Source organism: Sus scrofa, chromosome 17, assembly GCF_054392235.1.
Source record: "Sus scrofa isolate SSC_HxYL_T2T_F1_AM1 chromosome 17, Sscrofa_HxYL_maternal_Yorkshire_Landrace_v2.0, whole genome shotgun sequence".
Classification (NCBI taxonomy): Eukaryota; Metazoa; Chordata; class Mammalia; order Artiodactyla; family Suidae; genus Sus; species Sus scrofa.
This window is the reverse complement of record NC_139399.1, coordinates 57723096-57750042: the sequence shown is the minus strand read 5'-3', so window position 1 is coordinate 57750042 and position 26947 is coordinate 57723096.

Here is a 26947-nt window from a genome sequence, read left to right as displayed (position 1 = left end):
TGAGATTTGAACCCAGACTGTCTGTCCCAAAGTTTACTCACTCAGAAAAAGATAATGAAGAATCACCCAGAACCAGAGAGCCCAGATAGTACCTGCACGGGGATGCTGAGGCTTATCAGATCAACTCCCTCTTAATCACAGATGGGGAAACAGGAAGTCTCCATACTTTGGCCTTTCGGCCACCCAGGGAGTATTAGGGAGAACGCCTCCCTTCAGTAGCCAGCGATAGAAAATGCAGACCAAACTTGTTTCAGCAGGAAAGGAATTTGTGGCCCCTCAAACAAAACATCTAAGTATCGTGCTGGTTTCAGGCATGGCTAGATTGTGAGCTCAATTCAAGGAGATTCACTTTTCTCTTGTGCCCTGGGGCAATCTCTAGCTAGTATGCACGTCATACCCAGGTTCCAGGCAGCAAGGTGGCTTCGGCTCCCGCAGCCTCTTCCTCCAAGTTCAAGCCAACAGAAAAGAGCCCAGGGGCTTCCGGGCAAGACCTGAGACCCATTCTGGTTGGGTCACCTTAGGTCCTGTGTTTGCCCTGATACATCACTGTTGCTGAGAGCTTAGCTCTAGAAATGCTACATGCTGATTGGCTTAGCTCTGGAAATGCTACATGCTAATTGGCTTAGCTCTGGGGCTGGGGCCCGCCCCCTGACTCCCAGACCTCGCGGATTAAAGGTGGGGAGGGAAGCTTTGCCAAAGGAAACTAGGGGAGAGAGGGTTGAGAGTGTTCCATTCCCCAAATAAAGTGGGGACTGGGCGGGGGCGTTAGAAACAACTGTTCACATTACCCAGGCTACTCTGTGAGAAAAGTTCATTTTTTTTTTCTTATATAACTTGGAAGCAATCAAGATGCATGTAACCCATAGCGACCTCTTCCAGAGAGTCATCTGTATCTTTCAGGCTCATCTGTTTTTCTTTGAAAAATGGATTTGAAATCACTGACCTATTGTTGATGGGGTCTTTTGATTCACTGGATGTATGAACTCTCCTGTCACCGCTGGAGAGCTCACGTGTGGATGAGGTCAAGCCACAGGTTTGTGAAATATCTTGTTTGCTTTAAAAGAAGGGACTCTTCCTTCTCCCCAGTTCTCGGGGGCAGGCCAGTGCACAGGCCAGTCCTTCAGTGGAAGCCACGTCCTCTACAGGACCTCTGCAGAGGAAGGAATTGAGATGGTGACCTAGGTGGGTGTTTCTTTCCTGTGCGAAATGCGCACGTAGGGAGATTTCTCACCACATCCATTTTGACAAGCTGTGGTTGGTCCCTTATGAGAATACAAAATTGTACCAGGTGGAGTTCCCGTCGTGGCGCAGTGGTTAACGAATCCGACTGGGAACAATGAGGTTGCGGGTTCGATCCCTGGCCTTGTTCAGTGGGTTAAGGATCCGGTGTTGCCGTGAGCTGTGGTGTAGGTTGCAGACTCGGCTCAGATCCTGCGTTGCTGTGGCTCTGGCGTAGGCTGGCAGCTACAGCTCCGATTAGACCCCTAGCCTGGGAACCTCCATATGCCGTGGGAGTGGCCCAAGAAATGGCAAAAAAAGACAAAAAAAAAAAAAAAATTGTACCAGGGCCTCTTCTAGGGTGAAGAATATGGCCTTCCATAGGGCTTAGCTCTACACTGGTGCCAGGTAAATGTGAACTGATGGCTTAAAATGAATATTTCAGTGCTGGGGGTGGCCACTGCGCAAAACAGCCATGTCCTAAACGCTCTTGGGGGTCAGATGGCCGGAGGCAGGGGGTGTGAACTCACTGGCAGAGAGAACATGGAAGGGCATCTCTTGTCTGGGGTACCCTGAAAACCTGCCCACCTGCCATTCTTGGCATAGTCTCTGGGTACTTGTATCAATCAGGGATCTTTGGTTACATCCCACAGACACGGAATCCAGCCAACTTAAGCAAAATCAAAAAAAAAAAAAATTAACAAAAAGTTTCTGGAAGGACATAGGTTAACTCAGAAAAGGAAAAACCAGCCTTTGGAAGGGCAAAGACAGAATTATCTCTGAGATTCCACAAAGAAGAAAGAAAGACAGTTTTTTCAGGGCACCACAGTGGCTTCCAGTCATTTCCAGGCTGCATTTTATTTCTCCCCAGATTCAAACTCCAGAGAGAGGGAGCGTGTGATGGGTCCAGCTAGGGTCTCGTGCCCACCCTGGCTAGGGTGGGTACAGGAAGACCCTCTTGATCAAATAGTCCCACCAAGGATGCACCTAGTAGGGAAGAGTAATTCTCCACAAGAAAATCCAGCTGTTTTTCCAAAGTGGGGGGGCGGGGAATCCCTTTGCTGGTCTGCAAAGCATCCAAGAGGACAAACTACTCCCTGTGCCCAGATCCCCGTCTTTACAACCTCCAGCCATAATCCCAACTCTGGAAAGACAGGCTTGGACAAACGCCAAGTGACCCTCGCTGAAGCTTTGTCTGTCCTAGTGAAAAACACGGTGGCATCTAGAATCTCTGTTGACTGAGACAACAGCCTGGTTACAGAGGCTAAAATGAACTAGAAAAGTAGGTATCGGTGAGAATCAAATTCAAAGACGATGTTAAGTCAAACTAAGCAAGTTAAGGAAGGATGCATACAGTAAGATACCACGAATATAAACATTTAAAATGTGCCAAGTGATATATATCATAGTTGGGAGTACAAACAAGTTCATTAAAAGTGTAATACACACGAGCATGGTAAGAAAACAGGACGGATGGTTACTTCTTGGGGAGGGGGGGGGAGGTACAGGAGAGGGGTGTGCAGGAAGTTCCAAATGTATTTCTGAAGGTGGATTTCTTATGAGAGAGTGGTGAGTGCCCAGATGCTGGTGACCTAACACTTTTCTGTATGTATAACACTTGCTTTGTAAACCCAATCAAGCTGCAAGTGTGTAGCCCACACCCAGGGCATTTTCTGCTGTGCCCTTGAAATGACCTCTGTTTCCCCCCCCCCCCCCCCCCCCGTGGCTCTGCATGTTGTCTTGACCTCAGAAGCATCAGCAAGGAAAGCAATCTCTCAGATTCCACTTCTCAGCAGCTTATCCCTGCTCCACCTTTCAGGGTCCTTTGGAGTTTTTGCGAGATGGATGGAGAGTGAAAATGTTCTCTTTTGATTGTGGGTCAGGATTCAGGGAGGAGCTGCAGGCGAGGCCATCCCCCTTCCCACGGGGCCTGGACCTCACCCAGCCACACAGAACCAGGAGCTCAGTGGTCTGGTCCTGATCCATGCTGGGGTCTGCCGGGGGCGGGGGGGTACAAGACCTAGGCAGGGGTAGGCAGGCGGGGAGAGGGGAGGGTGTGACACTCCAGGGAGAGGCGCAGCCCCAGGTGCCCCTGCGCGCCTCCACCTCGGGACCTGGATGAGCAGAATCGTAAGTGCTCTGCCTTCGCTGAGGCTGATGGGCCGGGTGGGGAAGCCCATCACCCACTCCTCCTTCCCCGCCCCCAGGCTGCTATGAGCCTGGAATTCCATCATCAGAGACTTCTGCCTTCCTTCTACCCTTCCCTTGTCCTGGGTGGGATGGCTGGTGGCACTGTCTGCGTACACTGTGGCAGGGGCTTCTGGAAGGCGATATGGCTCTGTCTCTGGGGGTGGAACAGACGGCAGAGTGGGGGGAGCTGGCAGGAAAAAGAAAGTCCCCTACATTCAAGATGCCACAGGAGCTTTCCCTCCTCCTGGCTTTCCCTGGGGGCTTACACAAGTCTACACTGGCAGGGAGGCGGGTCGGGGAAGAAAATTGCTTTATGTCAAAGTCAGTAGTTGATGTCACCTCCTGTCACTGAGTATTTTTGCTTGGGTTGGGGTGGACTAACCAATAAATGATCTAAAGAATTAAAGCATAGAATGGCCGTTAACAACCAGGAGCTTCTGCTCTCCTTACAGAACAGGGATAATCACCCTCAGGCAGAAGTGGAAGATCAATTACAACAGAGGGAGAGCTTTACAAAGACTCTGAGTCAACAAGAAAACCCCAGTGAAAAATCAAAGTGCTGGTGTATTTGCAGGCTATTTCCTCGGAGCTCTGCTCTGTTCTTTTAGAGGAATCCGAAGTGGGAAATTGTATCAACTAAAATGCGTTGGGAGGTCAATAGCCAAAGACCCAATTAACACAGACTTAAGGAATCCTATTTATTGTCCCCTGTAGCAGAAGCGATGATTAATTCAGCCTGATTGCATCCATCCTTCTGCTCTGCCTTCCTCATCACATGGGCTCACTTAGTGGCTGCTTTGGTTCCAGCATCTTATCCTCAACCAACTGTTTTCAAAGCCAGGAAATCAGATTTCTTCTTGTGCGTCCACTTTATGAAAGATGAACACTTTTTCTAGAAGGGTCTCAGGACCCCAGAATAAATGTCCTCTCCTGTCGCACTGGTCAGACTTGGATTCTGTGGCCATTCCTCGTTGCAGGGGAGGCTGTGCAAGATGTTTCTGGCATATTCGTGTTCCGCAGAGGAAGGGGTGCTGGGTTCCTCCTGATAGGGCAGCGGAGGCTCCGGCGGGGTTGGTGAGGCTTAGCTCCTGCCCCTGAAAGAATGTCTCTTTGTGGGGGCTGTTTGGACACTTTGGTAGGACAGCTTTTTGTTATGAGGACTGTCTTCTCACTGTAGGTCACACAGGAACATCCCTGCCCCCATGAAATGCTAGAAAGGACACCAGCCATCAGTGATTATGACACCCCAACACCCCCCCCCACCCAATGGTTCCAAATGCTCTAATGATTGGGACCAACTCTAGTCTGTACTAAGGACTCTTACAATGTGCAAATCGTGTCCGAAAGACTCACAGACTACGGCTGGAGTGTGTTGAGATCTGGTCTATTTTACAAGCTGAATTTGTATAAAGTGTTTTCTTTAATGAAAATGTTCAGACAGAGAAATAGTCAAGAATGACTATTTGATTTTAGACTGGAGTTATGGGGGAGTCAAAAACAGCCTTTTTCAGTGTGAGAAAAACTGGTCAACATGGTTATTTTATACAACAAATATTTTGACCCAGTTTTTATAGTTGATAGAATACATTGTGGCTGGTTAATAGCCTGTGTTTTTCTTCTATTTCCTACTTTTAGGGAGCCTCTGTCTCCAGGATTCATGCCTCATTCACACCAGAGATGGGTCTTAGAAACTCTTGGCAAAGTCACAGAAAATTAAAATATTTCAGGCAAAGAAATCCCGGTTGGTTGGCCAGACTATTTCTTTTTGTTTTCAGGGGTTCCCACCACCACTTCTAATTCATGCATTTACAGAATATTGCAGAAGGTGAGAAAATTTGGGGTGTACTATTTTTTTCCTCCTTTGGAATGAAAAAAAAAGAAAAAAAAAAAAGACCTTGGCTCGAGTTGAGTGCCTCTTAATCCCCAGGATAAGACATCTGACATTTTCATTTTGCTTTTCCCCCCCTCTAATCTTCACAGAGCCCAAGGTGGGGGTGTGTCCATCCAGCAGAGCTGCAATAATCCCACCCAGTAATAACAAAGGCATGCCCAAGGGATCCAGCGGAGATTGAAATGTCCCAAACCCATCTCTTTTCTAAGGTGATGAAAAGTTGATCTGGGCACGGCACCAAGTTACTTCTCAGATTCCAAGTGGCATTGTCCCTGGCGCCTCGCCCTGCCAGGGGCGCTTGTTGGAGGTGGGCTCCACCAAATGAGCAGGAGGGGTAACCAGGCACCAGGCTGGGGGGTCAGGATCCCTGGAACGGTTCCTGCCGGGACCGCTGTTGGGTTCTAGCAAAGACCAGGGCACCATGGAGACAAGGAAACAGGCAAAGCAAAATGACTCATCCTGGCTGAGAGCCCAGAAAATGCATGCTAATGCCTTCATGCAGACAAAAATAAGATTATAAGAGATTGAGTGCAAAAAAAAAAAAAAAAAAAGCCAACCTCAAATGGTACTTCTCTTTAATCCTTCGAAAGGGAGAACCAATAATTTGCGGAGATGCAGAGAGTCAAGGAGAAAACCACCACAGGAGTGAAGTTATTGGTTGTCAGCTTTTTCCTCTCCATACCCCTGCTCCCCTGGGTAGACACTGCCAGAGATCCCCAGTATCCCTAGCTCCCCACTTCTTCCAGACCTACAGAAGGACCAGACTTCTCCATCCCTTACAGTGGCACAAGGTCATGTGACCTTTCCCGGCCAATGAAATCCAAGAGAAAGTGACAAGTGCTATGTCCTAGCAGATGCATGTAAGAGCTGGAATGTGGTTTGCTTTGCTCCCTCCCCATGCCGTGGCAGTCAGGGTGGGCACATATTGAGATGATGCAGCCTCCATCAGACTAGATCACTGAATGACTATGGTGACCAGAGCCCCCAAACTATCCACATTTGGACATAAAGTGTGAGTGGGGAAATTTTGGCATGTTAAGCCACAGGGGTTTTCTGTCTTGCTTGTTACTGCAATCCTAATGAAGAGCCCCAACATCTTCCACCACGAAATTCCACAGAGGGACACATTAAAAGCCCATGATTTCCCCTAAATTTACATGCAAAAGATTATTGGAGTTTATGTTCCTCCAGGCAAAAAAAATCAGAAGTGTTATAGACAAGATAGTAGCTTTCTTCAACCCGTCAGAACTACTGCCCCAATATTGAAGCTGATGACAGTGGAAGAAGCATTTGAAAGTGCTGACATCGGGCATAGACACTTTAATGGCTATGTCAAGGGAGATCCAAATTTAGAAATAGAGTCTAGTGACAAGTAGGAATGAACCATTGGGACTTGGGTATTTGGTGCCATTTGGGAATTATTTAAGCCATGTAATTGTTGTCATCCATATTATGAGTATATTTCATCTTAACTCTATTATGAAGTGGGAGGAGAAAACAGAAAATATATTCTTGAAAGGCTGGCCAACATGTCTTAACCACAACTAACAGAAATCAAAAGAGCAGCAATTGTTTTTGTTCTAAGCAAAGAGTGAGATATAAAGATATGTGAGAAGGTTAGTGAATCGCAAGTGTAAAACACAAATAAATAAAAATAAAAACTTGGCTCAGTGTGGCAGACAAGTGTTGATTTTGGCCCCACCACACACACACACTATTTTTAGCAACAAAATATTCCCTGTATATTTTCCAGGAGACCCCTGCCTGCCCTGCAGTTACAAGCCAAGAAGAACAAAAACATATGTCCACGCAACGATGTGCATGTGAACATGCACAGCAGCAGAATTCATAATGGCCAAGAAGTGGACACAGTCCAAATATCTACCCAACTCACGGATGGATTAAAGAAGCAAAACAAAACAACAACAGCAACAACAAAAACTGGTGTGGCTACACAGTGTTCCTTTTTGTTGCTGAGTAGTATTCCAAACTATTGGTACATACCATCCCCTAGATGAGTCTCATTGACGTGATGCTAAACCAAAGAAGCCAGGCTTTAATAGTCACCTACTGAATGATGCCATTTGCATAACATTCTTGAAACTGAAACTAGAGGGCTGGAGGGTTAGATCAGTGGTTGGCCAGCAGCTGGGGAAAGAAGAGAGGTTGGTTACCAAGGGGTCACACAAAGAAGTTTTGAGGACTTTTTAAGTGTCTTGTATCGTGATTATTAGAATGGTGGACATACCAATCTACACTTGTCTTACAACCCATCGGCCTGTATGTATGCCCATGGGAGGATTATTTTACTGTAGGATCATTTTTAAAATAAAGATATTTTTTAAAAACTCACTTGGTTTGAATTGGGTTTGGAGACTCTGAAATGCATCTTTTGGATCAAAAGCTCCTTGGAAGATAATTAGATGGTGCTATTTTGTTAAACTTGAATCGTTAAAGAAAATATTACATATCCAATTCTTGAGCGAATTGATGATTTTTTTTTTTTGGAGGAGATTGGGGAATAAAATATAACATATATAGTGTTGATTTTGATGGCATTCCAGCCAATTAGCATGGTTCATTCAAGTGTTTATTCCAATTTTGGGTGACTAAAAATATTTACTTATATAGTTAAATCATCATGTAAAGGAGTCACATTTCAGAAAATATGAAAATGCTCTAAAATTTCAAATCCTTCTGCCGTTATTTATGGTGGTTGTGCTGTGTCTCTTAGATGAGAGGCCATGGGGTCTCTATAACCCAGGCCCTATTTAATATAAACATTCAAAGGACAGAAGGAAGGAGTGAAGAAAGACAGGTTCTGCTGCCTTTTTTTAAAAAATAGAAGTTGAAATATAAATTTTAAAATAATGAAGATGATAAAGGAGCACCAGCAAGGAGGAAAGGGAAAAGTCAAAAGCTCTGCCAGTTTTTCAAGAAAACCCTTACATCAAGAGAGATCTTTCTTCTTTATTAACTGAACTCTGATGTTTTGAAGAAGTTGTATTCTCAGCTAAAAAATGTTCCCAGACTCTCTTGCAGCTCACGTTCACGTGACACAGATCTAGCCAATGGTTATTCAAGTTACTAAGTGGGGCTTCCAGAGAAGGTCCTTAAAAGGAGTTGACTCAGCAGGAAGGTGCCCTTTCCCATTGCCTGTCATGTTGGCTGGAGCTCTGGCAGCCACCTTGAGAGTAGTAGGACAGGGCCAATACCACAGATAGAGGACTGGAAAGCCAGACAAAGCCTGGGTCTCTGATGTTATCATAGAGTCAATATTCCAGTCCTGGACTAACTGCTTCTGGACTCATTTTAAATGAGAGAAAATAAACCTCTAAATTATTTGAGGAGGGGTCTCTGTAACTTGCAGCCAAAGCAAGCCTCATGAAACATTATCCCTATTTTTCAGCTATCCATAACAAACCACTCCCTGATATGACAGTGCATATATCTCTCTTTCCAGGTGGGCCCTTCCTGGAACTGAACTGAGAGATATTTATGCTACTTTTCCATTTGCATGGAAAACATCAAGTTATAAAGTATCATTTTCATTTCACCATGCTAAAAGAACCTCCTTTGAAGTCAATAACAAGAAAGCTCATCTCAGGAGTAATTTCCTGATCATCAAATTTTTGAATATATATTTTTTAATTTGATACCCCTGCTGGCATGCCAGTTGCTGGGTATGCTAATCCCTAAAGATTTCACTGTTCTTTTTCTAAGACCCACACGAGGCAGACTCCAGACAACCTTCAGTTGTATGCCTTTGTGAAGAAGCATCATAGAATCTGAAAATCAAAGAGCTGGATGGAACTTCAAGAGTAATTACAGTTAAGATACTGCTTATGTAATAGGACAAAAGTTTACAGACGTTGTCAGCAAAGGAATCTGGGGGCACTGCAAAGTTTTGCTCAGTCCTGTGAAAAGTTTCAGATATTCTAGAACACATCCAGGAGAGTAAGCTTCCTGTCCTTCTCTGCAGCTGTCTCTGATCCAAACTTCGCTGAGGTCCCCATTCCCCAATTATTCACAGTTTGGATCAGAAATGGGTCTGAATGGCAAACAACAGAATCCACTCTGAGCTAGGGTAGACGAGGCAAAAGTTCCTTCTACCCTCTTATATCCTGTGGCCGGGACTGAGAATTAAGCTAACACAGGACAGATTAACAAAATAAAATGATATGGATTCTATTTAATATTTTTATGTGCACACTGGAGTCTTTCAAAGGAAAATAAAGCACTAAAGAAGCCCTTTCGGCCCAACAGCATGTGTACATTTCTAAACAAAGAATGATAGAGTATTGGGATGTGACAAGACAAAGAGGCTTGGGCTGGGGCAGTGTGTCAGGGGACAGTGACTGTAAGTCACATGGGATGATCCATCCATCCCCACCCTTGGGCATCTATCTAAGGCAATACTATAATTCAAAAAGATCCATGCACCCCTATGTTCCCAGCAGCACTTTTCACAAAAGCCAAGACATGGAAACAAAATAAACGTCTGTTGACAGAGAAATGGATAAAGAAAATGTGGTACATATATATATAATGGAATACTACTCAGCCATAAAAAGAATGAAATAACCCCATTTACAGCAACGCGGATGGACCTGGAAATTCTCATACAAAGTGAAGTAAGTTGGAAGGAGAAAGACAAATACCATATGATATCACTTATATGTGGAATCTAAAGTATGACACAAATGAATTTATCTACGAATTAGAAACAGACTCACATACATAAGAACAGACTTGTGGTTGCCAAGGGGGAGGGGAGGGAAGGATTGGGAGTTTGGGACCAGCAGATGCAAACTATTATATATAGAATGGATGAATAACAAGGTCCTACAATATAGTGCAGAGAGCTATACTCAATATCCTGTAATAAGCCATAATGGAAAAGAATATGAAAAAAGAATATATAACTAAATCACTTCGCAATACGCTGGAAACTAAGACAACATCATGAATCAACTATACTTCAATTAAACAAAAAAGAAGGAGAATATGTGGGAGAAAGCAGTGGAGAGACAGGTTATTTTAGTCGGTTTGTTTGTACAGATCCATTTTGGTGTCAACTCACCATCTCCAGCGATAAGGATGATCTCAGAGTTCCTGTCGTGGCGCAGTGGTTAATGAATCCGACTAGGAACCATGCGGTTGCGGGTTCAATCCCTGGCCTCTCTCAGTGGGTTAAGGATCCGGCATTGCCGTGAGCTGCGGTGTAGGTCACAGATGAAGCTCGGATCCCAGGTCGCTGTGGCTGTGGTGTAGGCCAGCGGCCACAGCTCCGATTCAACCCCCTAGCCTAGGAACCTCCATATGCCACAGGTGTGGCCCTAGAAAAAGACCAAAAAAAAAAAAAAAAGAATGATCTTCTCTTCCTGGTACAGGGAGGGCCTTTTTCGCATGAGAAATACCATGACCTGTTTTTAGATAGAAATGGGATATCAGACAGCCTTTCCTGCATCTGCAGTTTCTTGGGTGCCTTCAACTCAAAAGAATCAAAGGCCAAAAGTGGGGTATTTTGAGGATGGCATCTTCGGGACCCCCTTTATTTGTTTTTAGCCAAATAGGGATGTATCCCGTGGTTCCCAGAACCACTAGGCCAGAGAATCAGACCTGGAGGTTCCAACCTGGTTACAACCAGGCTGACCCCTGGTGCTGGGCACAGATCCTGCTGCTTCCACTGCTGACACCGAGCACAGGGCACAGGGAGCCAGGCCCTTCCCAGCATCTCCTGAAAGCCCCTCAGCTCTCCAGTCCTCTGCTCAGGATGAACTTGCAAGCTCTGTTTCCTGGTCTCTCTCTTCGGCATTGGCTCTTATTTCCATCCCATCAGTGAAACTCACACCACCTGTCTGCCCTCCAGCTGTGAGGGAGACCAGGAAAGATGGGTTTCTGGCTTCTCCTTTGAGGATAGGCAGACACATAAGGAGAGACGGGGGTTTTCAGAAGGTTCTGGAAGACCACAGATCATGACAAAAGTCCATCCCCCAGTTATTCTCTCCACCTAGGTACCCTAGCCCTCCTCCTGAACAATGTTATATCACTTTACAAAATTGGTAAAGGAGGAATGAAAAACGCAGTGTTAAAGTCCCAACTCCCTGATGGAGAAATCGGGAGAGAGGCACGAATTTTTAGTAGAGAAAAGTCACGATATAAATTCCAGATGTTTTTCCAGGAAAAGGTGTTTTTGACATGAACTTGCTATTTTACTGTAATGAAAACCATTCCATTTTAGAAGAGAAAGATTCCAGTTTTCCATGGGTGTGTGTTGGGACAGGGGGAATATCGAGAATTCCCAAGATGTTAAAAATACAATTTTCATGAACTAGATGGTAAGCATTGGTCAAATCTATTTCCCTAATTAATGATGGACCTAATAGGATGGCCAAGCTGATTCAAAATCAGACTTGAGAACAAGGATGCTATGTAGCCAATGGAAAAGAAGGAATGCCCCCAATGTAACTGCTAAGTCAGACGCAACTACGTCAGTATTTCACTGGCAATACACCTATAACTTTGGGCTTATCTTTGGTACTATCAGAAAAGACTAATATTGTACTTTACAATTTTTCTATATGTTAACCTCTAACTCTCCAGGGCTGTAAAGTGTCTGGGCCCCAACAAATATTAATAGGAAGTCAAACCGAGTCCCATTGCCTTAGAGAGTCACATGTCCTTTCTTTGGGCTCTCACACTGTCCTCTACCTGACATTACGAGGTCTCACTGTCATCTTTATGCTTCATTTCCAAGTTTGGGGTATTTTTTTTTTTTAACCTCTGTGAAATTTTCCTCCTATGCAACCAACATGTATTGGGCTCCATTTCCGTGTCAAGAACTCAGTTACTAAGAACACAGAAATAGATTAGACACCGATTTAACTCAAGGAAGCAGGAACATGAAGTCAGTTCTAACAAAGTATGTGAACTGAGTTGATAAAAGTAACGGTGAAGTGCTGTGGGATGGAGGTGGGAGAGCAATCCTGCCTCAAGTGTGGGAGGCAGGGGTGGAAGTAAGTTGGGCAAGTCCAACATTTCTTGAAGACATACTAAGTACCAGGCACATCCCAGGCTGCAAAAATCCCAAGATGGGTAACACATGGAAATTGGCCGGGGTGGGTTTCTGGTGCTGGCCAGAACCCCATTCCTCTTCTGCTCCTGGAAGCTCAGTTTTCCCTTGAGGTTTGATTCCATGTCCCCTTGGATGCCATCTTGATGGAACAGACAAGCAAGGTGCTCTCGCCAGAGGGAGGACAAGAGGCTCAAACTCAGATTTCACTCCTGGGAAATTTTATCTTGAGATGAGTTAACACCAGAAACAAGAATGATGGGTTATCGCCCCCAAACATAAGCCCTAAAGAAATTCCCCAGGTGTTCCTGGTCCCTAAACCCATAGCCGACCCTAGTCTTACCCTTCTGGAGCCTGGCCCTCCAGCCCTTCCTTTTGTTCCCAAAGTCACCCTACATCCTTCCATAGTTTCCTGTTCCAAGGTCATTTTCTGTTGCTTACAACCAAAGGATCCTGGCTGATGGTTCTAGCTGCCCATGGAATGTACCCGGGATGATGCTAGGTGGGTTTGCAGCAGATACAAGCCTGGTAGCTCCCTCCCCACCCCTTTCCCAGTATGTTCACAGTCCTTATCCTGGGGATGGAACCACAACAGGTGAGAAGAGCTTCTAGTAAATTATTTGTCTAAACTCCCCGGGGGACCAGAGTCCATCAACATTAGCTCAATGGAGAAAATCCTCCCACTGTGTGCATTTTACAAAGGAAGGAAGACCCTACCTGAAAACTAACTGTGGAGGCTGGTGGGAGTCCCAGCTTCCTCTGGGTGCTGTCATGCCCAGGACTTTGATTTCACTGGGAGAAGGAACATCTCCTTCTTGTAAGACAGGCATCAGATTTTCTATAAACGTGGCTTGACTAATTCAGAACTTGAGGTATTGGAAGCGTTAGTGTCATCAGTGTATGAGAGACAGAGGCCACGGGTCAGTGACTTCAAATATGTTTTTCCAACACCAAAGGATTTTTATCTTGGGGCTGGCCATCGTGCTCACCTTTATTTTGAGGCTGCTTCATGGAGCATTTGCAGCAATGAAGTGAATCACATTTTAACACAAGAGACCGCATCAAGAAAACTTGCTGTTTGTCTTCCCAATATTTAGTCATTCAACAGATACTGAAGGAGCTTCTGTTATGAGCAGGTGCTGTTAAAATACAGCACTGGACAAAAATGGACAAAAAAATCTCCATATCAAAAGGGCTCAAATGCAGCAGGGGTGGTGACAGAGTTTATGGCAACAATTTGATTTTCATTTAGAAAGCGCTACCTTCCCAGACCTAGTTGATAGGACATGCAGTGGTTCCTGAAGCCAACTTGGTCCACTCACCCACACACAGCAAAGCCAATCTACTGACAGTGGGAAAGTAGAGCATTTATTGCAGGGCGCCAAGCAAGGAGTCTGGGACAATTAGGGCTCCAAACATCCGAACTCCCGATGGGCTTCCCCATGACAAAGCGTCATTAAAGACCTAGTAAAGCAGAAGGTCCCAGAGGCCATGACAAGCTCAGACACAATTCTCTGACTGGTCGATGGCGAGGTGACAGGGCAGTGTCACAGGGACTCACCTTATCAATCCTTAAGTTCCATGAGGTCCAGGACGCCGTGCTCCTTGTCATCAAATAGTTAATTTCTTCCATTTGGTGGGAGTTGTAGCATCTGTAAAACAACTCAAGACATGTGCTTTGGATACTATCATCCGGGTACTTGGGGGAGGAGCTAAAGCGGAGGCTACGGGGGAGGGGCCTGTCCCAGGAAGGCCCCGTAGGGTCCTGCTCAGTCGTACAGTGTAGGCTTACCCCCAGCCTCAGGAAGTGGTACCTACTTACCATCCACATCAAACCTAACAGCGGTGTGTTGCCCTGGCAACAGGAATTCACTACTGTTGACTTAAGGGGATCCAATAAGAGTTCATCTTGGGTTTTCGTGAAAACCACAGGAAGACCAGTGACCTTAGCCCCTTGTTTGAAAACGTCAGTAAAATGGGACCATTTCACACCTATCTGTTCCCCAAGAGTTAAGCCAACATCTCTATGTCCTGATGACCACTGCATTTGATGTCTGAATTTAGTGGGGCCTGCCTTGTCCTAAGAGACCCATGCAGCTTACTGTCCATCCCGGGACACAGCGAGAGTCAAAGGGGCCCTCTTATAATTAGGCTAGAACAACAGGCAGAGGCGAGGACCATGCTGGCCCAGCCGGATTTATGCCCCACCTCCCCTCACTCATGGCCGATGTTTTCCATCACATCAGGTGAGAAACTTCCTCTTAACAAAGGCACTTCAGGATCCTTGCAATAGATTTCCTAGAGCGCAGTTCCGAGGCTTATTTAGTGAAAGGTAAGGGGGAAGGGGCTGCTGTGAATAATTAAGGAGGTTAAAAATCATTATTAAAAATAAATAAATAAAAGTCATCATTTAAAAAAATCAGCTCTAATGGCAAAAATAAAAATTATTATTACAAAAATAATAATTAAGGAGGCAAGCAGGCCCGCACAGGGAATTCCCCCACTCAGACCACAGGGCCTTTGCTCGCCCTTGGTACTGAGCATCCTGAGGGCTGGCCCTGCGCTGGGCACGGAGGAGTCCAGGGTGAATAAGGCAGAGGTCCCTTCTGAGAGGCGCTCACTGTCTTAGTCACCGACGTCAATGCCTAAACGCACAACGGCAGCAGGAGATGCTGCGGGGAGACCATGGGTGAACCCTGCCTGCTCCGCAGCCCCTTGGAAGTGTGATCACGTTTACAGTGTTTGCTTTGGTTCAGTAAAACCCGGCGATGACGGATTGCTGAGCACAACTGACTTGACCTCCTCCCTCCCCCGACATTTCCTGAAAAATCCCAGCGCTTCAAGTAAATGGCAGGCCATCTGTGGTTTAATATTTGCGCTACTTTCTGTCGCTCTATGCTGAAAATTTCAGCGCAGGAGGCTCGGAGATGGAAAGCCCTCACCTTAGGGTCAAGAAGACGTGGGGATGAAACAAAGGGGAGGCTCAGCCTCCGCCTCCACCCCTCCCACTGAAGGCTCTGGGGGAGGAGCCGTGTGGAGCAATACCTACTCTTTTTTCTTTCTTTCTTTCTTTTTCTTCTTGGCCACACCAGTGGCCTGAGCAAGTTCCTGGGAAGGGATGGAAGCCATGCCCCCGAAGTGACAACACCAGATCCTTAACCCACCATGCCACCAGGGAACTCCCAGTACCCACCTTTTTTTTTTTTTTTTTAGTCTTTTTAGGGCTGCACCTGTGGCCTATGGAGGTTCCCAGGCTAGGGATCAAATCAGAGCTATAGCTGCTGGCCACAGCCATAGCCACAGCAATGTGGGATCCAAGCCTCATCTGTGACCTACACCACAACTCCTGACAATGCTGCATTTTTAACCCACTGGTCTGGGCAATAGTCTTTTGTCTTCCGTATTTGGAAAAGTCCAGACCGTGGCACTGAACAGCCACACATGCTGTGGTCAGCACACCAAGCTGGCATCTTTTCCATAACAAGCCAGGAGGGAGAGCAGAGAGACGATTTCTCTTGTCTTCCTGAGCCGTACAAGCCATGTGTCAAGTTAACGAGTGGATTTGATGAAGTGTAAGACAGCTCGTCATCCAACAGTTAAGTGGCCTTGTTTCCTTTCCCTGGGATAATATTGGATTTCATACTGATAACATCAACAAGAGAAAGGCGCGTAGCTAACAGCTAATTTCTGAAGAACATATGTTTCTGCTCAATTTTTGCACCTTTATTGCTCCATGTGACACTGCAGCACTTTCTGCTGCATAACAGCCTGAGTCCCCTCATCTGTCTTCCATCTAATTCAAGCCAAAACCAGTAAAGCGAGCCAATTCCTGGCCTATTTGTAATTCTTCCACAAATGATTGTCGCTCATCCCCCGGTGCTAAAATTTTTTCAGGAGACAACAGCCACCAAAAAAAAAAAAAAAAAAAAAAAAAAATACTGATAAAGCTGAAGGAAATCTCATTTTCTTTTCTGTATTGTTTTCGAAAAAGATGAAAATGTTTTCTAAAAAGATGCATATGAACTTATTTACAAAACAGAAACAGACCCACGGACAGAGGACACAAACTGACGGTTGCCAAACTGGACGGGGAGGGGTGGGGGGTGGGGGAGAGATAAATTAGGAGTTTGGGATTAGCAAAGCCAAACTACTACATGTAGACCGGATAAACCACAAGGTCCTACCGTACGGCACAGGGATTTATTGTCAATATCTTACAATAAACGATAATGGAAAAGCATCTGAAAAAGAACACACATCCGGGTTTGCTCTACCCCGGAAACTAATACCACATCATCAACCTCCTGTCCGTCAATACAAATAAAGAATAAACGATGAAACTGGCAACATGGGACACCGATGAGACAGCAAGTGTTATCTGCATAGATAACGGATGTTAGTTATGTCAGGAAACCGCAATGCAGGAGAGCGTGTCTACATTTCATCCCGCGAACACAACATTCCTCTTTGGAAATCTGTACACGTCTTAATAATCGTGATAGGCTGCCCCAGCTTCAACTTCAAGTTGCTCCAACAGAGTCAGAGCGGTCCTGGAGACCTGGGTCAAGGTTTTCTTGTCCTCATTCGATCCCTTTTACAAAAAAAGTTCTGTTTTTATAACTGCTTCAACCAGGTTTCAACCACTTCCGTCCCCCCCCCACTCCTACTTGGGTCAAAGCCATTATTAAAACTGTCTCCCCTCTCATCTCCCAGGATCTGCACTTGACCCTGGGCCCCATCCCTCCCCCCCTCCCCGGGGTACTGTTGCCACACCCATCACAGGGATCCTCTAACTACACGTCCCCCAAAAGCCTGCTCCCCATGCTGTATAATCCCTTCCCCTAGAGTGTGAGCGGAAGCCGAACATGTAACGGGACACCCCCCCCCCTTGATTAGGTGACTAATCCATTGACCTGAAGTGAATCAAAAGAGAAAGGGTCTGGGGGGGGCGCGGGGTCGGGGGGGGGGGGGCGGCTGACCTAATCAGGTGGGCCCTTCAAAGGAACTAGGATCTTCCCGAAAGAGCCATGCAGGTGGCCATGGGGCACGGACCTGAGAGTGGTGTCTAGGGGACAGTGAGCAAGACAACGGGGACCTCAGTCCTTCTGCCACAGGAAATTAATTCTGTCAACCAGCTGAGGGGGTTGGAAGTGGATCTTTTCCCAGTGTGGCCTCTGGGTGGGGACTCAGCTTGGGGGGTCCTTGAGCAGAAGGCCCAGATAAAACGTGTGTGACTGCCGACCCTCGGAAACGAGGAAAAAATGAATGTGTTGTTTTAAGCCAATACATTTTGTAGTCATGTGTTACGCAGTGAAAGAAAACAAACCCCCTGGCCTCAGTTTTAAATCTCCCAAAGCACTCCCGTCTCATGCAGATAAAGCCTAGATGTTCTCACCAGCCTAAGAGGCCAGGAGTGGGCTGGGCTCCCCAGCTCTCTGGCCTTTTCTATACAGCTGTCTCCTTCCTTCACCCTGCTTTGGCCACACTGTTCGCACTCTGCTGATCCCACTGCTCACGCTCCTGCCTCAGGGCCTTTGCACTGGCTGTGCCTTCTTCCTGGAATACACGCTCTCCCCCAGATATGAGCCTGTGTCCCTCCCTTACAGCCTCGGGTCTCTGCTCCACATCCATAGCCTCTGAGGAGCCCCCCAGGCCCCAACCCCACCATTCCCTGCCCCACTTTTTAGCACCAGCCACCTCCCGGTTCATTCTAGATACATTTTGTCATTGTATCAAGTGTCGCTGACCAGAGGTGAGCTCCAGAGTGTCAGCACCTTCACTGAGCCCCCGCTTTATACCTAGAGCCCAGAACAGGGCCTGATACATAAGCAACACTCATTATGTGAAGGAATGAATGAATGAATGAGTGATCTGTGGTTTCGTTGGGAAACCAGGCAGAATAGAGCAGTCACGGGAGCCTCGAATGCCGAATGGAGCACGTGAGCTCTAAAGTGGCCAGGAAAAGAAAAAGCCAGAACCATAGAGGTCTATGAAAGTTTTTTTCATTTTAAGTACCTCCCAGTCTTGAAGTTTTGGGGAAGAAACCGAGTAAATACAATTTCATCGGCCTCGACTTTTCTTTGTAATAAGTGTTTCTTTGCCCGCCCGGTGGCGCCATCAGAGCGCCTGGGTCTCCAGGTGCCACTCTGGTCATGGGGTCATTTGCTCTTTGCAGAAAACGAGGCCAACATGCGACGTCGCTGCCTTCGTCAGTCAAGGCCAAGATACACAGCCCCAATGTCAGCCAGAGACTGGCTCTTAATAAGGGCTGCTCTGCTGGAACATTCTGCATAATTGGAAGGCGAGGTGAACAGCAATAAAGAAAATTAACGTGGCCTCCCAACAGTTTATGAAGCAGATGCTGGAAAATAGAGCAGAGGGCGTCCCACCGGCTCAGCCTGACCCTGGTATTATTTTATTCCTTTCAGAGTGAAGGAGCAGCATGGGCGGGAGTGGGAAGGACGTGGGTTTGGGGAAAATCATGGCTGTGGAGTCGGTCGAGGACTGGGTGGACATCCAGCCGCCCCCTCTCCAGCTGCGTGGCCCTTGACGAGGCTCCCCTCTGCCCTCCTCGCCCGGCGGTAAAAGCTGAACAGCATCCATGGGAGCCGGGAGCCCCACCCCCAGCCACATGCGTCAGCCCATCTGCTCCTATGCCCGTTACTCTTTTCTCCTTTATGATATTATCAGTGGCTGAGGCCTGGGATAGGAACAGAGGCCGTTATTTGAGCCCTGGGTCTGGGGTCTGAAAGGGTGATGTCACTGCAGCTTGGAGGGGCTTCAAAGACCTGGTCTCCCCCGAGGGGCCCCCCCAGAGCCCGATGAGAAGAAACACCTGCTCAGGGTCCAGCTTGACAAAAGCACTGCCTCCATCACTGAAGGGCCACCCCAGCAAAGGGTCACCGTCCCAGCCTGGGTCAGAGGCCATGTCACCTGACACAGGCCACGTGTGATGGAAAAGGAATTCTCTGCAGACCCTGAGATGTGGGCTTTTCCCCAAGAACCCGAATGCTAGTGAGGAACGGGTAGGACCAGGAGACAAAGCACTGACTTCTTTTAAAAGAGGAAGAAAGAGGAAGACACCATTTACACCCATTGTTTTGCCAGAGTTCGTGACATGATGGAAACGCTTTCCAATACGCTTTTCTTCCAAGGATTTTAAAAGCATCCCAGAGCTTAACAGAAGCATCAAGAGTTTGAATCTTTCGGCATTTCTGCATCAGCCTCTTGTCGTTTAACTCAAACACACGGCTGCGTTTATTTTCATCTGTTCAAAATACGGCAAAGTTAAAACAAATTTTAAAAAATCGTGGCTTAGGCATTCTCTCTCTCGGTATTGTCTACTGTTGTGTGTGTGTGGTGTTTTTAAAGTTGTGTTATAGTTGATGTACAATATTATATAAGTTTCAGGTGTACCATATAGTGATTTGCAATTTTAAAGGTTCTATTCCATTTGCAGTTATTATAAAATACTGGCTATAGTCCCTGGGTTGTACAGTAAAACCCCGTAGCTTATTTCCTTTATATCAGCAGGTGGTACCTCTTAGTTCTCTTCCCCATCTTGCTCCTCCCCACTGGTAACCATCCGTTTGTTCTCTGTATCTGTGAGTTTCTTTCTTTTTTGATATAGTCGCTAGTTTTAATTTTTAGATTTCACATATAAGTGATACCCTACAGTATTTGTCTTTCTCTGTCCGACTTATTTCCCTCCAAGCCCATCCATGTCGTGGCAAATGGCAATATTTCATTTTTTTTATGGCTAAGTATTTCAGTGTGTGTGTGTGTGTGTACCACATCTTCTTTAAGAGTCAGATACTCTTGATCTGGAACTTTCTTTATAGTATATGTCATCCCTTTAGATATGTTAATAATACTTATCAACAATGTTAGAAATGCAATTAGATGATTAAGGATGATGATCTCATCATTATTGAAACATTGATGCCAATTTAATAATAAAATAATGTTTGGCCTACTTTACACAAAATTGTGCAAAATGCTTTCCTATACTGTGTCGAGTCGATTCTTGAAGGGAGGGAGGGAAGGGCAGTGGGGGACGTTGGGGAATTCTTAGCACCCTATCTTATTTCAGAGATTACAAACATAAACTGGGGCACAGAGAGGGCAGGTGACTTGTCTGGGCACACAGAGCAAGGAAGTGGCGAGGCTGAGATTCGAACCTGAACTCTTCACTCCTCCTCCAGGCTGGGGCACTAGGTGGTAGGTGGAGCCCTGGGATAGGCTCTGGGGCTCCGCATTCTCCTCCAGCATCCGTGGCTCTGGACCTTAAAAAAGTTGAACTTTCACAAATATGGACCAGTATCCACTAATGATTCTCTCCCAGTCCTGGGGTGGCTCCTGTGTTGATATCAGTGTAGGATCCGATTCTCTAGAACTATAGACGTGACTCTGCAGAGACCAGACAGGATTTCTGCAGGTGCCTATTTGTACAGACAGCCTCTCACATCACACGTGGTCCCTCCTCTTGCTTTTTCTCCCTCAGTGGCATCTACCTGCTGCAAGGAGATCCCGGCCCCCACCCCCACTGAGTGGTAGGTGCAGCGCAGGGAAACCCCAGTCCCCACCGCCATCCCTGGGATGAATTCCTAGCCTGTGTGGTGGTTACACGTACATACACGACTGTTTCCAGACCTCCGCCCTCTGGACAGATGGCGCAACTGTCTTTCTCTGTCCTATTGCCCAGTAAGGTGTGGTCACATGACTTGCTTTGACAAATGAGATGCAAGCAAGAGTCCCCTGGGTCAGATCTGAGCAAAAGCTTAAGGGCCAGCCCCCGATTTGCCAGGTTCCCTCTGTCCTGACTGTGTTGTCACTGGAGCACAAGAAAGAGCCACCCTCACTCAGGTTGGCAAAGTGGGGACAACGTAGAGCAGAGCTCCCCTCCCCCCCCGCCTCCACCTACCTGAATCAACTTTCACTGTTTAAGTCCCTGGAATTTGGGTGCTGTTTGTTACTGCAGCAGCATCTTGTCTGTCCTGACAGATGCATATTCTTCTGTGGTCAAATGAACAACGACCCCCGCCAAAAGCTGTTCATATCCTGAGCCCCCAGAACATGTGACTCTGTTACCTTCCATAGAAAAGGGGTCCCTGAAGATGTGATTAAGAGTCTTGAGATGGAAACGTGAACCCAGATCATCCAGATGGGCCCAATCTCAAGGGTCCTTGTAAGTCAAGAGTCAGCAAACAGGTGACACGACCACAGAGGCAGACAGAGTCCGCAAGATGCTGCACTGCTGGGCGTGAAGGTGGGGGATGGGCCTTGAGCCAAGAAAGGCAGGTGGCTTCTGGAAGCCAGAAAAGGCAAGGAAACGGTTCTCCCGTCCAGCCAACCCCCTTTAGATTTCTGACCCCACAACTGCAAGATGGTAAATCTGAGTTTTTAAGGCACTAAGTGGGTGGTGATTTGTTCAGCAGTCATAGGAAACTGATACATCTCCCCACGATTTTGTAAAACAAACAGCACTTCACCAAGCCTCCTTCTCCACAGCTCTTTGGTATGTGTGGGTGTTCCTCAAATTTAGATTTTCAAACAAAGGAGGCCTCCTTCAAAATCATCTTCTGTTTTAAGAGGGAAAATGAACTGCTGGAGAAAACGTCACTGAAAAGGCCTGCAGTGTCTGAGATTAAATACACAACACCGCTGACTAAGCCCTCCCTCCCAGTTCAGTGCAAAAGCCCTGGGGAGCTGCCCTCCACTCTCCCTGCGACATTCTTGTTGAATCCAGCACAGTTGCTGGCCTGGGACAGGGTCCTCAGACCTGGCCAGAAGGAACTGGCAGAGACCCGAGACCCCCTAACTGAGAAGAGATGCCCCGCCCGCCTCGAGCACCCCGCCCCCACCCTGTCCTTGCCTGGACCGCACATGTGCACCTTCCATTGCATTTAGATCTGCAGCTGCAGGAAAAGGCAGGACAGTCACCTTGCAGGGTGTCACAGCCTGATGTCACTTTGCATTTCCCTCCCCTGCATGTAACCCAGGAGGGGGTTAGGGAAAGTCTCAAACCACGGGCGCAATGAACAGTCCCCGGCCTCACCAACTTTTATCCAGCCTGTCTGCATAAACCCCTTCCCTTTTCATTTTTCTCCCCAGGAACCCAAGCCAGAGCGGGCTGTGGACCAGGCTGGATTCTTAATGTTTGGTTTGATTGCTCAGGTCTGAGCTGGTCCCTCATTTCAGTTACAAAGGTTACCTACCTCCAGAAACAATCAATGCGTCACTAACATATGCGGGCGTTAGTTCTCGTGTCACTCTCTTTCAGGCCACAGGACGTGTTATAGACAGACTGCCAAGTCGTTTTAAAGCCATGAACATTTAAATCACTTCTAGAGCCGAGCTCCTGCTGGAACATACTAATTTCAAGCCTTTGTGCCCCTTTGATTCTTCGTAAGCTGCTAATAGGTGTGTAGGGAGCATGAAGGTGAGGTTGGATGTCTTCCATTGAGGACGGCAGAAACAACGCCCAGCAGAAGAAGGGGAGACATCCTTCACCTTCACAGGGACACCCACCTCCAGAGAGGCTCTACGGAGACACAGGCTGGAAGTGAGATCTTTAAAGACATCTGTGGGTTTCACCAGCACTTGACTTAGCCAACAGTGACGCCAGCCTCGGCTTCGGCCAGGGCTCTCTGAATTCTCACCCAAAAGTCCATCATTTCCAAAGGGGTGATTGGCACAGGTGGGAGGATTGAGAACAAGGGAAATGCAGCTCATTTGAGAACAAAGGAGCTCATTCACATGTCCTTTTCACTTTGAGAGGAGAGAATGGAAAGTTAGCAAAAGTCCAGCAGTCACCAGAAAATCATTCTCAGAACTGACATTATTCCGAGCAGAGATGACTATATGTCAATGTGGCTTCTTAGTTTAAATTTACTACGTTGAGTTTCCAACCCCCACTCCCCTCATCTTTTAGTAACTGTACCCTCATATATAAACACTCAAACCTACGGGGTTCAGCAAGAGCGCCAGGGCTGAGGGTGGAGCATGTGACCTGGCCTGGCCAATCAGCTGGCAGATTCCCCCACACCCGGAAGTGGTGTAGGATGAGCAAGTAACAAGAGTTGGTCCAAGAAGAGTAAACCTATCCCTGCGGTGGGGAGATGCTCCTTGGGGCAGTTACTGCTGAAAGTCCACATGCTGCCCACCCCCATCCCCACCGCTGCCTTATTCCTGCCAGCAGAGCCCAGCCCGCAGTCTAGAGGCCGAGAGGGCATTGCTTGGTCTCCATCCACCTCTGCAGTGAGTTGTGGGCACATGGCCCGTCCCAGCCAGTGATCCGAGGGAGCATCTACTCGGCGGCAGGGGAGTGGCCCCGGGAAAGGTTTGCCAGAGCTGTGCTTGATGAGAGGTTTCCTTCCCTTCTTTTTTTGGATAGCGCTGGTGGGGGTACAAACTTGCTTAGACACCCAGCAGCCATTTGGAGACTGTACTAGCAAGACTAAGAATCACAAAGAAACCCACCGAGAAGCCTCCCTTCGGAGTTACTTAGTCTCTCTCAGAACTAACTACCTTTAGTCTTCTTGCTGGGGTGGGGGTGGGGGGGACTAGTATTTATACTACTTTCTAGACTGAGGTTTTATTATTTTCTAGTCAAATTATTTTAAGTGGACTAAAAATATGGATGGTTTCAGAACTACCATCCCAGAGAGCCCGAGAACGACACTATCAGAAACAGAACTAAAATAAACGAACTCTTGGAGTTCCCGTCGTGGCGCAGCGGTTGGCGAATCCGACTGGGAACCATGGGGTGCGGGTTCGATCCCTGCCCCTGCTCAGTGGGTTGGCGATCCGGCGTTGCTGTGGGCTGTGGTGTGGGTTGCAGACGCGGCTCGGATCCCGCGTTGCTGTGGCTCTGGCGTAGGCCGGTGGCTGCAGCTCCGATTGGACCCCTAGCCTGGGAACCTCCATATGCCAAGGGAGTGGCCCCAAAAAATAGCAAAAAAACAAAAATAAATAAATAAATAAAATAAAATAAAATAAAATAAAATAAAATAAACGAACTCTTGATCACATGAACCCTGAATCCACTGGTACCTGGAAGCTTACTTGAGTTTTTCAGTTACATAGATCAAAATATTCTACTTTTGCTTAAATCAAGGTTGAGTTTCTCTTGCAATTTACTATGTTAAACTTTAAAACTTCTGTATAAAAAAGGATGCCATTAAAAATTCAAAGATTGGAGTTTCTGTTTTGGCTCAGTGGTAATGAACCTGACTAGAATCCATGAGGATATGGGTTCGATCCCTGGCCCCACTCAGTGGGTTAAGGATCTGGTATTGCCCTGAGCCGTGGTGTAGCTTGGATCCCCAGCTGCTGTGGCTGTAGTGTAGGCCAGCAGCTGTGGCTCTGATTCGACTCCTAGCCTGGGAACTGCCATATAGTTTATGCTGCATGTGTAGCCCTTTAAAAAAAAAAAAAGACTAAATAAATAAATAGAAATTTGCAGATATATGCCCAAAGACATTCTCTACAGTGTTTATGATAGCAAAAGTAAATGAATGAATCAATACACAAAGAAATGGACAATATCCACATAACTACAACACCATGGTTAAGCCAAATATGGCCCATCCATACTATTTACCACTACGCCACCATTTAAAGGAATAAGGTAGGCCAATATGCACTTACAGAGCATTATATCCAAGACAGCTATTTTGTGCAAAAAGTAAAGGATACTATTTATACATATGCGTGTCTTACATACACACACCCAAACACATATACACACACACATATATGTTTGCAAGCCCATATTTATAGAAGTATTTGTGAACAGAAAATAGTCTGGAAGAATTCATATGGAAATAATAATAGTGTTTAGTGTGAGAAGGGAGTAGAATTGTGGGAAAGGAGAGTATTTATACCCTATACTCTTCCAAATGGTTTCAATTTCAATAAGAATATGTTTTTATATTACTTGTGAAATTAAAATTAAAACCTGAAAAAAAATCTAAAATATCCATGTGGCTCTAAGTAGGCTCTCCTTAATGCAGAACAGTCCCTAACAAAGAAAGAAAACTAACGGCAGCAGGCAGACTGGGGCCTTGGATGTGCAGCTTGGAAGCTGAAAAGTTCTGCTTGGCTTTCTGTCTTCTGTCTGCCGTCCCCATGGCTGGAGCCTGGAACCCGCTAAGAATACTGCTCCAGGCAGCCTTCTGGGAGGCTCCCTGGTCCTCAGTCCGGCCTGGTCCTACCCAACTGGGGCCCTCTCTCTGCCCTCTGAGTTCCAGCATCTTAGAGCCTGTCGGCCTCAGGTCAGCTGCATCCAGCTTCCTCCGAGGCTGTCTTGAAGGACTCAGGCTCACGCTCTTTCACCTGTAGGGCAGCCAAGGGGAGTGAACCTCCATCATCTGTGCTTCCCTCCCCCATGGGAGACAAGAGGTGGTTGTAACCTGTCTCCTGTGTATAAGGCTGCCACTCGGGTTGGTGGGGTGGGGAGAGAAGGAGTTCCCGTCATGGCTCAGCGGAAACGAACCTGACTAGTATCCATCATGAGAATGTGGGTTTGATCCCTGCCCTCTCTCAGGGGGTTAAGGATCCAGTGTTGCCGTGAGCTGTGGTATAGGTTGCAGATGCAGCTCAGATGCACGTGGCTGTGGCTGTGGCTGTGGTGTAGGCTGGCAGCTATAGCACTGATTTGACCCCTAGCCTGCCAACTTCCATATGCTGCAGATGTGGCCCTAAAAAATAAAGAAGGAAAGAAAGGTGGCGCTCGAAACAGTATGATAATTCAGCACCAAACTCCAAACAGGCCAGCGACGTCCCAGCGTGCTCGCTGTTGGAAAATAACTGTATTCACCGTGGCTTTGGTAGCAGGGACCTTGTGCATCTGATCACTGAGGAGCACGTTCTGCCTGAGCCCTGGCTGTCCTGTGTCTAAGGGGCACGCTCCTCTGCTGTCCTGGTCCGCAGAGTGTCTCTCTGTCTCTCTTTTGGGCACTACCCTGGCATCAGCCTCCAGGATGGGCAGAGAAGGTGGCAGGAGGAAGCTTCTGCGGGGCATTGCAGACCCTTGTGTCTTGGACAGTTTGAGCAGCTGTGACAAATCTCCATAGGCTGGTGGCTCATCAACAACAGGCATTTCTTTCTCCGGGCTCCGGAGGCTGGAAGTCCGAGATGGGGGTGTCAGCATGGTCCGGTTCTGGAGCGAGACCTCCTCCAGGTGTCAGGCTGCCGACTTCTCCCTGCGTCCTCACACCTGGTGGAGGGCAGAGGGCAAGCAAGCTCGCCTGTGGCCCTTAGGAGCCCATTCCCGAGGGCCCTGCTCTCAGAACCACCCCCCCGCCGAGCCTAACCGCCTCCCTAAAGCCCCCCCTCCCAATGCCACCACGCTGAGGGGTAGGGGTTCAACATATGGATTTGGGGGGCCACAAACATTCAGTCCATTACTGCTTGTGGCCCCATTAGGGGCTTTTACTCTAAGGAGATGGAAAGCCACTGGCCACCCTGACCCGAGGAGTGGGGGGAAGGTGACTCGGCCATGAGGGTCCTCGGCAGCCAGGGAGGCACCAGGGGACCGAGAGGAGGCACTGGGAAGACCCAACAGGAGG